Here is an 8,782-nt window from a genome sequence, read left to right as displayed (position 1 = left end):
CACTAACTTACTACTAAGAAAAAAATGAAAGGAAGGGAAGAAGGAAGGAAAGAAGGAAGGAAGAGAGGAAGGAAAAGGGAAGGAAGGAAGAAAGAAAACAGAAAAAGAGAAAAAAGAGAACCACAGATAATAGCTAGTATGTCTTGAGAGTTTGCTAGGTACTAAGTATGTCAAGCATTTGTTGTACATTGACTCCTCATAACATGCCTGTGAGGTAGGTACTATTATTCACCTGAATTTACATACTAGAGAACTAAGACATGATTGCAATCTATATTTTTTTAATGCAAAGCTAAACATAGTAGTGCTGAAATTTGAAACAGATAAACCTGCCTCCAAAAGTAGTCAAACCGTAGTCCAAATTATATACTGATATATACTGAGTTGCTAAAGTTGTTTGTTTTTATATAATTCCTAAGCCTAGTTCAAGGACAAAAAATTGTATTTCTCTATTTTTCTCATGTACAGAATCTACCTAGATCTCTATCACATCATCATGTTGAAGAAAAAAACTCTGTGAAAACAATTGACTGACAACCAGAGCTAGAGAGTTAATAAGACAAGGGAGGCTCGAGAAAAATATTATCCATGAAGAAATAGGCAAGAGATAATAAGAATGAAAAGCAGGTTATTAGAAAGAAGGAAAATACTATTTTATATATTCAGTTTCATTTCTGACATGTACAGCGCTTGGAAGTCATTGTATCCATGCACACAGTAAGGAAAAACTGAACAAACTAAAAATCAATAACTCTTCTTTTACCCATTATAAAATGAATGCTGCACAAAATCTGCCCCTACATTATCTGAAATGCCAAGCAGTCAGTGCTAAGTGCTACTTATGTACAGTAGAGCAGTTAAACCATACACTGAGAGGAACACTTCAATGGCAAATTTGACTGTTTATGGAGGTTAAGTGTGGACTGTCTTGAGAATGAGAAAGCACTGGAACTGTAGTTTTAGGGGAACCCAATACATTCAAGAATTTAACCTCCAGGGCTCCATCAGGCTGAAAGATCAAGATCTCCCTGTGAGTCCAGGAGGGTGAAGGAAGAGTAAAATCACCAGAGAGCATTCTACATAGCAAAGTTATACTGTCGGGGAGGCTTTATGGGAAATTTATCCCAGCTAGGGAAAATGCACGACTCCAACTTTGTTCTTTCTAGCTTCTACTTCACCTAAGAGGAAAAACAAAGAAGTTTTTATTACTGGAGAAACACTTGTGAAGGTCACAGTTTAGCCACACGGGATCACTATAAAACTATTTAATCTTAAGATTATAAAACATTTGTGATTCCTACTTGACCATAAGAATATGATGAAAGTCTTAAATTAAAGATTTAAGATTAAAGACACATAAATAAATAAGTAAATAAATAAATAAAACATTTGGCCTTCCTGACTCTTCACCAACACACCAACAGGGATCCAATATGATAATGATGAGTTACATCTGAAAGAGCTGACAGCAGACAGTCCTTGATACACAGGATTTTAGGGACCCCCCCTCCCAAAATCGAAAAAGGAGATAACGAGAACATCAGAAGAACTGGAAACCTGTAAAAATCTAGCAAACATTTAACACAGTCCAACTTCCAGACAAATTATCATAAATTCTCACCCTAAAAGTCTATTTGCCTTACTCTATTGTATTACCCAACACAACAATTCAAAAGACAAGAAAATCCATGTTGTAGAGAGAAATTCAGAAGCAGACTCAGATATATGATAGATGTCTAAATTATTATTCAGCAGACATAAAAGTAGCTATGAATAATATGCCAGAGCTTTTAAAAAAGACAAAAAGACAACCTTTAAGATGAGTAAAAATAACAGCTACAAGAAAACTATAAGAACGAACGAATAGAAAATGCTAGAAATCAAAACCACTAATTGCAGTAAAGGATGCGTTCGATCATCTCATGACAAGATCAAACAAGACTAAGGAAAGAAGCACTTCGTTGAAGATATATCAAAAGAAACTTCCCAAAATAAAATGTGAAAGAAACCAAAAATATTTCCCCACAAAATATGTTTCTTTATTATATTTCAAGATGGCAGTTTGGAAAATCTGCAAACACAAAAATAGCTGAAAAGCTACCTTTTGCGGAGGAGAGTCACATCTGTAGAGAAAATATGCATTAGTGAAATAGACAGGCTTTCTCTGAGGCCTTGCCTTATCTGGATCTAAGAAAAATTAACTCACAGGAGAAGCAGACCAAGGTCTGTCCCTCTGACGTTCTAAACAGAAAAGGTTGCCACGGCCTCCCATCTGTTCTTTCTTACAGCTGCTGCCTGTGAGGTTCTTGTACAAAACAAGACAGACTTTGGATCCAGGCTTTCCTCCCTTCACGCTCCCACAACGTGTGCTATCGCTTCCCTCAGAGCTCAGAGAAACGTGGTCCCTGGGCTTTGCTCTTTGGACTTACTTATTTTTCCAGAAAATCATTTACTCCTACACCTTCATCCCTCATCTCTGCAGTAAAGACGATATCTAAGCATTAACCATCTGGCCCTGCTTTGAGTTTTCACATTTTGTATGGGTTCTGTGTGCAGGTAATACATTGGTATGCCTTTTTTCATGTTAATCTATTTCATAAGCCACAACTGGGAAATAATTTTTCCAAAACTGGTATCTGATATATATATATATACAAAGAATTTCTCTATATAAAATATATATACAAAGAATTCTAGAAGAAAACAAACAGCCCAATTAAAATGGACAAAAATCTGAAAAAAAAAACACTGCACCAAAGATTTAACTTGGAAAATAAACATACGAAAATATGCTCGACATTGTTTTGTTTTCAGGAAAATTGAAATTACAACAATGAGAGCCTACTTTGTAAACGTCAGAATGTCTAAAATGCAAACAAACAAAAATTTTGACAATACCAATGACTGCTGAAGAATGAACTCAAAGAAAATTTTGTGTTTCTTTCCTGGTGGGATGGAGCCTCTTTGAAAGACATTTCTGCAATTTCTTACATAAATAATCAATCATAGTTTTACCATCTTTTCCAGCAATTGTTCACCTACATATTTACCTAGATTATTTGAAACCTTCAGTCCACACAAAAACCTGCACACAAAATTGTATAGCACCTTTATTTACAAAGACCCCAATCTGAAGCAACCCAAGATATCCTCAGATAGGTGAATGAATTTTTCAAAAATCCATACAAGTTAACATTATTCAGCAATAAAAAGAAAGGATATATTAAGTCACAAAAAGATATGACTAACTCTTGTATTGCTAAGTAAAGGGGGCTATGAGATTTTGAATTGATCAAGGAAAAATAACATGACCACAGGAGACAGTAGCACACAAGAAACGTTATTGGCTGGCACGTAGACAATATTTCATGTGAGATGGAGTTCCTCACATCAAGAGACTTCCCAGAAATTCACAGTGAAGGGGTCACCACCCACAGGAAAGGAGGGCAAAGGGATTCCCAGGGGAGGGGTGAATCAGAGAGGGGCTCATGTGTCCAGATGAGGTCACTCAACAACATGGGAGAGAGTCTCTGGGTCAGAGATCTCCAAACAGCAGCCACAGGTCAGGCTCTTATCACTACCAGTCCCTGTCTCCTCACTAGGTAACAGCTGCTTGGTGTTTGCATGGGTTATAAAAAGCAGACAGGCTATAAATGGCCAAAAGTCTGCTTGTCTGGACTCTTTAAAGTATTGGATCTGTAAAAGCTTGTGTTTGGTGCCTGTGGACTTTTGAAAAAGGTCTCAGCCCGCAGTCAAGAAATAGCCTAGTTGGCCAGTATACAAGGGGGGGGCCCACAAAATAGAATTTACTTATAAAATATTGTGCATGTATTATTTTTTACTATTTTACTTTAAAGATGTGGAGTGCAATTCAGGATTAGATACATAAGTGGTCAATGTACAGTTGACGTTTGGGCCTCCCAACGGTTCTGACTTCACCTGGTTTTTGGTCAGGTATCCTTATGGATGTTATGTGCCTCTCTCCCCCGCCCCCACCTCGGAATGTCCCATTATTGCCGACACTTTTCTTGTAGTATTATGATAAATGTTCAGGGACCACTTGTAAGTGAGAACACGTGGTACTCAGTTATTTGTTTCTGTGCTAGCTCACTGAGTAATAGAGACTCTAAATCCATCCATGTTGCTGCGAAGTCCAGAATTTTGTCCTTTGTTGTGGCTGCCTAATTCTTACATGTTTAAACTTCAGTCACCTTCAAAGTACTCGCCATTTGATGCAATATACCTGTTGAGATGCTTTTTCTTCTCCCCCAAACAGTTTTTGAACTCATCAATTTTCATGCCTTTTAGTGCTTCTGTCATTTTTTGTTTTACCTCTTCCACATCCACAAAATGTTTCCATTTTTTCATCTGAGGAAACCAAGACAAACAAACATAAAAAACCACACACACCAGTGCCTCAGGTGAGATCAGGTAAATAGGGAGGATAGGGTACAGTGATCATTCTGCTTTTGACCTAAAACTGCTGTACACTCAGGGTAATGTGGGCAGCTGCGCTCGTGAATCACTCATCGTGAAATGAGCAAACACACTGAAAGACTTTCCAAAATAAATCCACTGAAGCCAAACACCTACCCTCACAATAATGCTAGCTAGTATGCTGATGCTGAAGGGTTTCTAAGACACTTGCCTAGTGAGGGAAGCCTGTACTACAAAAGACCTGCCCTCCAAAATATAATTCTGTTTTTTTTTCAGGGAGGTCTCCCTTCATAGAGAGGCCATCTTTGGCTCACTTACATCAAGTTAAAGAATTTAGTCTTTAAAAAGCTACATACTGAATGATCACAGTGATATGGCATTTTGTCAAGGTAAAATTATAGACTCTAAAAGCTAAGTGGTTGTCACAGGTATGGGGAAAGGGAGAGGTGAAGAGGTGGAACACTAGGAAATTTTAGGACTGAAAAACGATAGTGTATAGTTTGGTAATGGTGGATCCTTACACTATGCATTTGTGAACTTTATTATATGCCAATGAAAATAAATCATCCAGGGAATCAGTTCTCACTGAATAGAATACAGCATGTGGCAAAACAGTCTAGTTATATTACAGTATATAATACAGTTTTTCTGAATGAGGTGGAAGAAAACATGTCTGAAATAAGTAACTCTGGAAATAAGTCAAATCTGTAAAAGGAAAAACAGGAGAATCTGAATCTGTACCACTGTAGTTGATAAAGTTGTTTCTTACAGGGGTATAAGCTGACAATTTTGATACTGCCATGCACATGTACTGGAATTAAAACAATGAGTTTGGATTCTGGAAACTAGAAATTCGGTTTTCACTGTTGGAATGGAGTTACAAAAAGAGAAAAAGGGAGAGGCCAGAAAGATTCCTGTAGTAAGGAATTAGAATTGGAGACATCTTTATTAATTCACATTATGCTTAACATAGACGTAAGTGGTTACATTTAGAAATATCTGTAGATGTGTGTAAATACACAGATTAATATTAATATACACAAATTATTTATTTGCTAAGTCACCTAAGAGCCTAGAAACACAACACCCCAGTAGCAAGGAGACACAGGTCTTGCTTACAGGTACCATTCTTCAACAGAAGGATAAAGGGCACCTTAGTGAAATGACTGATTCTAGGATTGAAGCAGGAAATAGGAGACATTAGCATGGAGTATCTTATGATGTGAGGAAGTGTTTTAAAATGACAAAAATGTGTCAAATGTACTCAGGAGGCAACTGAAAGATTTCCCAATGCCCAAAGCTGAAACTATTTGAGAAATAAATAAATAAATAAATAAATAAATAAATAAAATAGCATTGAGTTATAATTATAAAATGAATATCCATTAGTTCACATTGATTTAAATAAAAGATAGAAGAAATAAATAAATGGGGGAAAAGGGACAGATCTTCTATGCAGAAATCTTCTATCCAGATACTCAGTATAGATACTTTAAAATCATCAAGTAATTCCTTGATCCTTCTTATTTCTTTTTTTTTTTTGAGTTGGAGTCTCACTCTGTCGCCCAGACTGGATGGAGTGCAGTGGCCGTTCCCGGCCACCGCAGCCTCGCCCTGCTGGGCTCCTGTGATCCTTCCGCCTCAGCCTTCCAAGTAGCCGGAACTATGGGCACGCGCTACCACGCCCGGCTAATTTTTTTGATTCATTGTAGAGATGAAGTCTTGCCAAGTTGCCCAGGCAAGTCTCGAACCCGCAGGCTCAGGCAATCCATTCACCTCAGCCTCCCAAGGCGCGGGATGACAGGCTGAGCCACCGAGCCCGGCCTTCTCATTTCTTAAGTAGTGATCACACTTAATGACTTTCTTCCAAAAAGCACAGTGTTAAAAAAGTGTTAAGAGTAGCAATTTTACAAGAAAGAAACTTGACGAACACTTCTTCAGCCAGGCGATTTTAATCAACATCACCAGTGATAATTTGTGTTAATGATATGGACCCATGTAAGATATGATAAAAATGCAAATTTACTTTTTCAATCTTTCCCCCCAAAATTCATAACTCTAACATATCTAATCGTGAGAAAAATATTAGGCAAATCTTAATTGCAGGACACCATGAAAACAGAAGTCTTATGCACAAAATGCACAAAATGAGTAACTGATACAAATATGTATATTTTTGAGAAAATGACTTGTATATATATATTAAGAAGACACACATTATAGAGATCAACCAAACTTTTAAGTATGTTAGTTTAGTGGAATTTAAATATCTGTTCACTGGCTTCAAAACAATATGTTACTCTAAAAATCTACTCTATACTAAAATCCACTCTACCCTTAAAAAGCAATTTTTTCTCACACAAAAGGTAATCTTTGCAAATTCATTGTTAAAGACTGGCTAAACTGTTCATTACAACAGGATAAACTGATAAATAAATGAATGGTACCCACTGCAGATGTGCAGGACACACATCTAACACAGGCACGAGATGGCCCTGATTAGAGAAAAATGGAGCATTTTTTAAGTAATGAGTATTCTCTACTCGTTTAAACTCATTATAAAAAGCACATAAGAAGATCAACTGAATTTAAGCTGTAGAATATATTTAATACATTGACATGTCACCCACCACTGAATTGGGGCTTCCAGAGTAGTTGAATGAAGAACCTGGTAGACACCTGCCACAGCTAATTTCAATGGTGAAAATTATAAAACATAATTATTTGAAGTCTTTGGAAGTTATCCTAAGGGCATACAGTAAATGCATATACATTCATTCAAGAAAAAATATTAACTCTCTCAAAGAACTGCAACAATTTAATATTTGAGCCTTTCCTTCTTGTGTAATCTCACACCACAGTTCTCTGTTAACAAAAACTCTACTCTGGTCTCTCTACTCCAGAGCATGTGCTCAAAACTCAGGTCTTCCTCAACTCATATTCGATCCCAGTATAAGTATACTGTTTCCCCAAAAGTTAGAGGTGGAGGGACTGATATTTCTTATTCTCCTCAGCCCTCTGTCACAAAATCTCTATTCTGGTTGGTGGAGTCCCAAAGATGAAGGAACTATTCCCTATTCAGGTCCTACTTTTAGGATGAAAGCTCTACCAAGTTGCAGCTTACCTGCATTAAGCTCTAGCTCAGATTCTTCAATCTCCCTAACCCCAGCTTATTTTAAGAAAGCAAATTCAACGCTGAGAAGAGCAGGTCAGGATGATGAGGAAACAGCAAACACTCAGTACACATACATAACAGTTCTTTCTTGGTGGTATAGAGATTAAATACAGATGAAGAGGCATGCCTTGAGGAAGAAGAAATCCACAGCTGCCTGAAAGAACTGAATTTATTTGGAAAAGAGAGTGGAGAATCCCATACCTAATGCACAATATAAAAAAACTGAAGGTCTTTTTGGAGATCAATCAAAAGCATACTTGTGACTCTGTGAGACTGTTAACAACATGTGAAATGGAAATGCAACCAGAGTTTTATCAGAGACAATGAAGGAAAGAGACAGCTGAGAAGAACCTTGTTGAGAGCACAGACAGCCTAGGGGTTGGGAAGACTCTGTGTATGTTAGGTTGTGTGCACTTGGAATAATTAGAGTGGGATGTGTGCAGGCTTGCAAGCATTCCCCAAGCTCTGTACAGAGTATTTAAAGCAGAGCAGAATTATCATCAGCATTAGGTGCCAAGGTACAAACTCTGATCTCACAGTGGCTAAACATAGGCCATTCAGACTCAACAATTTAACATCTAGGTATGTACCAAAAAGAAATGTGAACAGAGGCACTTGTAAAAACTTGTGCACAGAGATTCAAATACAGTCAAAAAGTGGGAACAGCCTAATAGTCAAAAAATAGGAACAACCCACATATCCCTTGGCTAATATATGGATAAGCAAAATTGATACAGCTATACAATAGGATATTGTTAGGCCATACAAATAAATGATGTACTGATGAATGCTGTAACAGGGATGGACATTGAAAGCATTACGCTAAGTGAAAGAAATTAGTCACCAAGGAGCATGCATTGTATAATTACATTTATTTAAAATGTTAAGGAGGGGCATATCGAGCCGGGCTCAGTGGCTCAGCCTGTAATCCCGTGCCTTTGGGAGGCTGAGGTGAGTGGATGGCCTGAGCCCACGGGTTCGAGACCCACCTGGGCGGCGAGACCTCATCTCTGCAATAAATCAAAAAATCAACTGGGCAGGGTAGTGCGTGCCTGTAATTCCTTCTACTTGGAAGGCTAAGGCAGAAGGATCGCCAGAGCCCAGCAGGTCGAGGCTGCGGTGGCCGGGAGCGGCCACTGCACTCCAGTCTGGGCGACAGAGTGAGATCCA

Source organism: Carlito syrichta, unplaced genomic scaffold (genome assembly GCF_000164805.1).
Source record: "Carlito syrichta isolate Samal-C Ts95f unplaced genomic scaffold, Tarsius_syrichta-2.0.1 Scaffold303580, whole genome shotgun sequence".
Taxonomy (NCBI): Eukaryota; Metazoa; Chordata; class Mammalia; order Primates; family Tarsiidae; genus Carlito; species Carlito syrichta.
Note: the sequence above shows the minus strand (reverse complement) of the source record.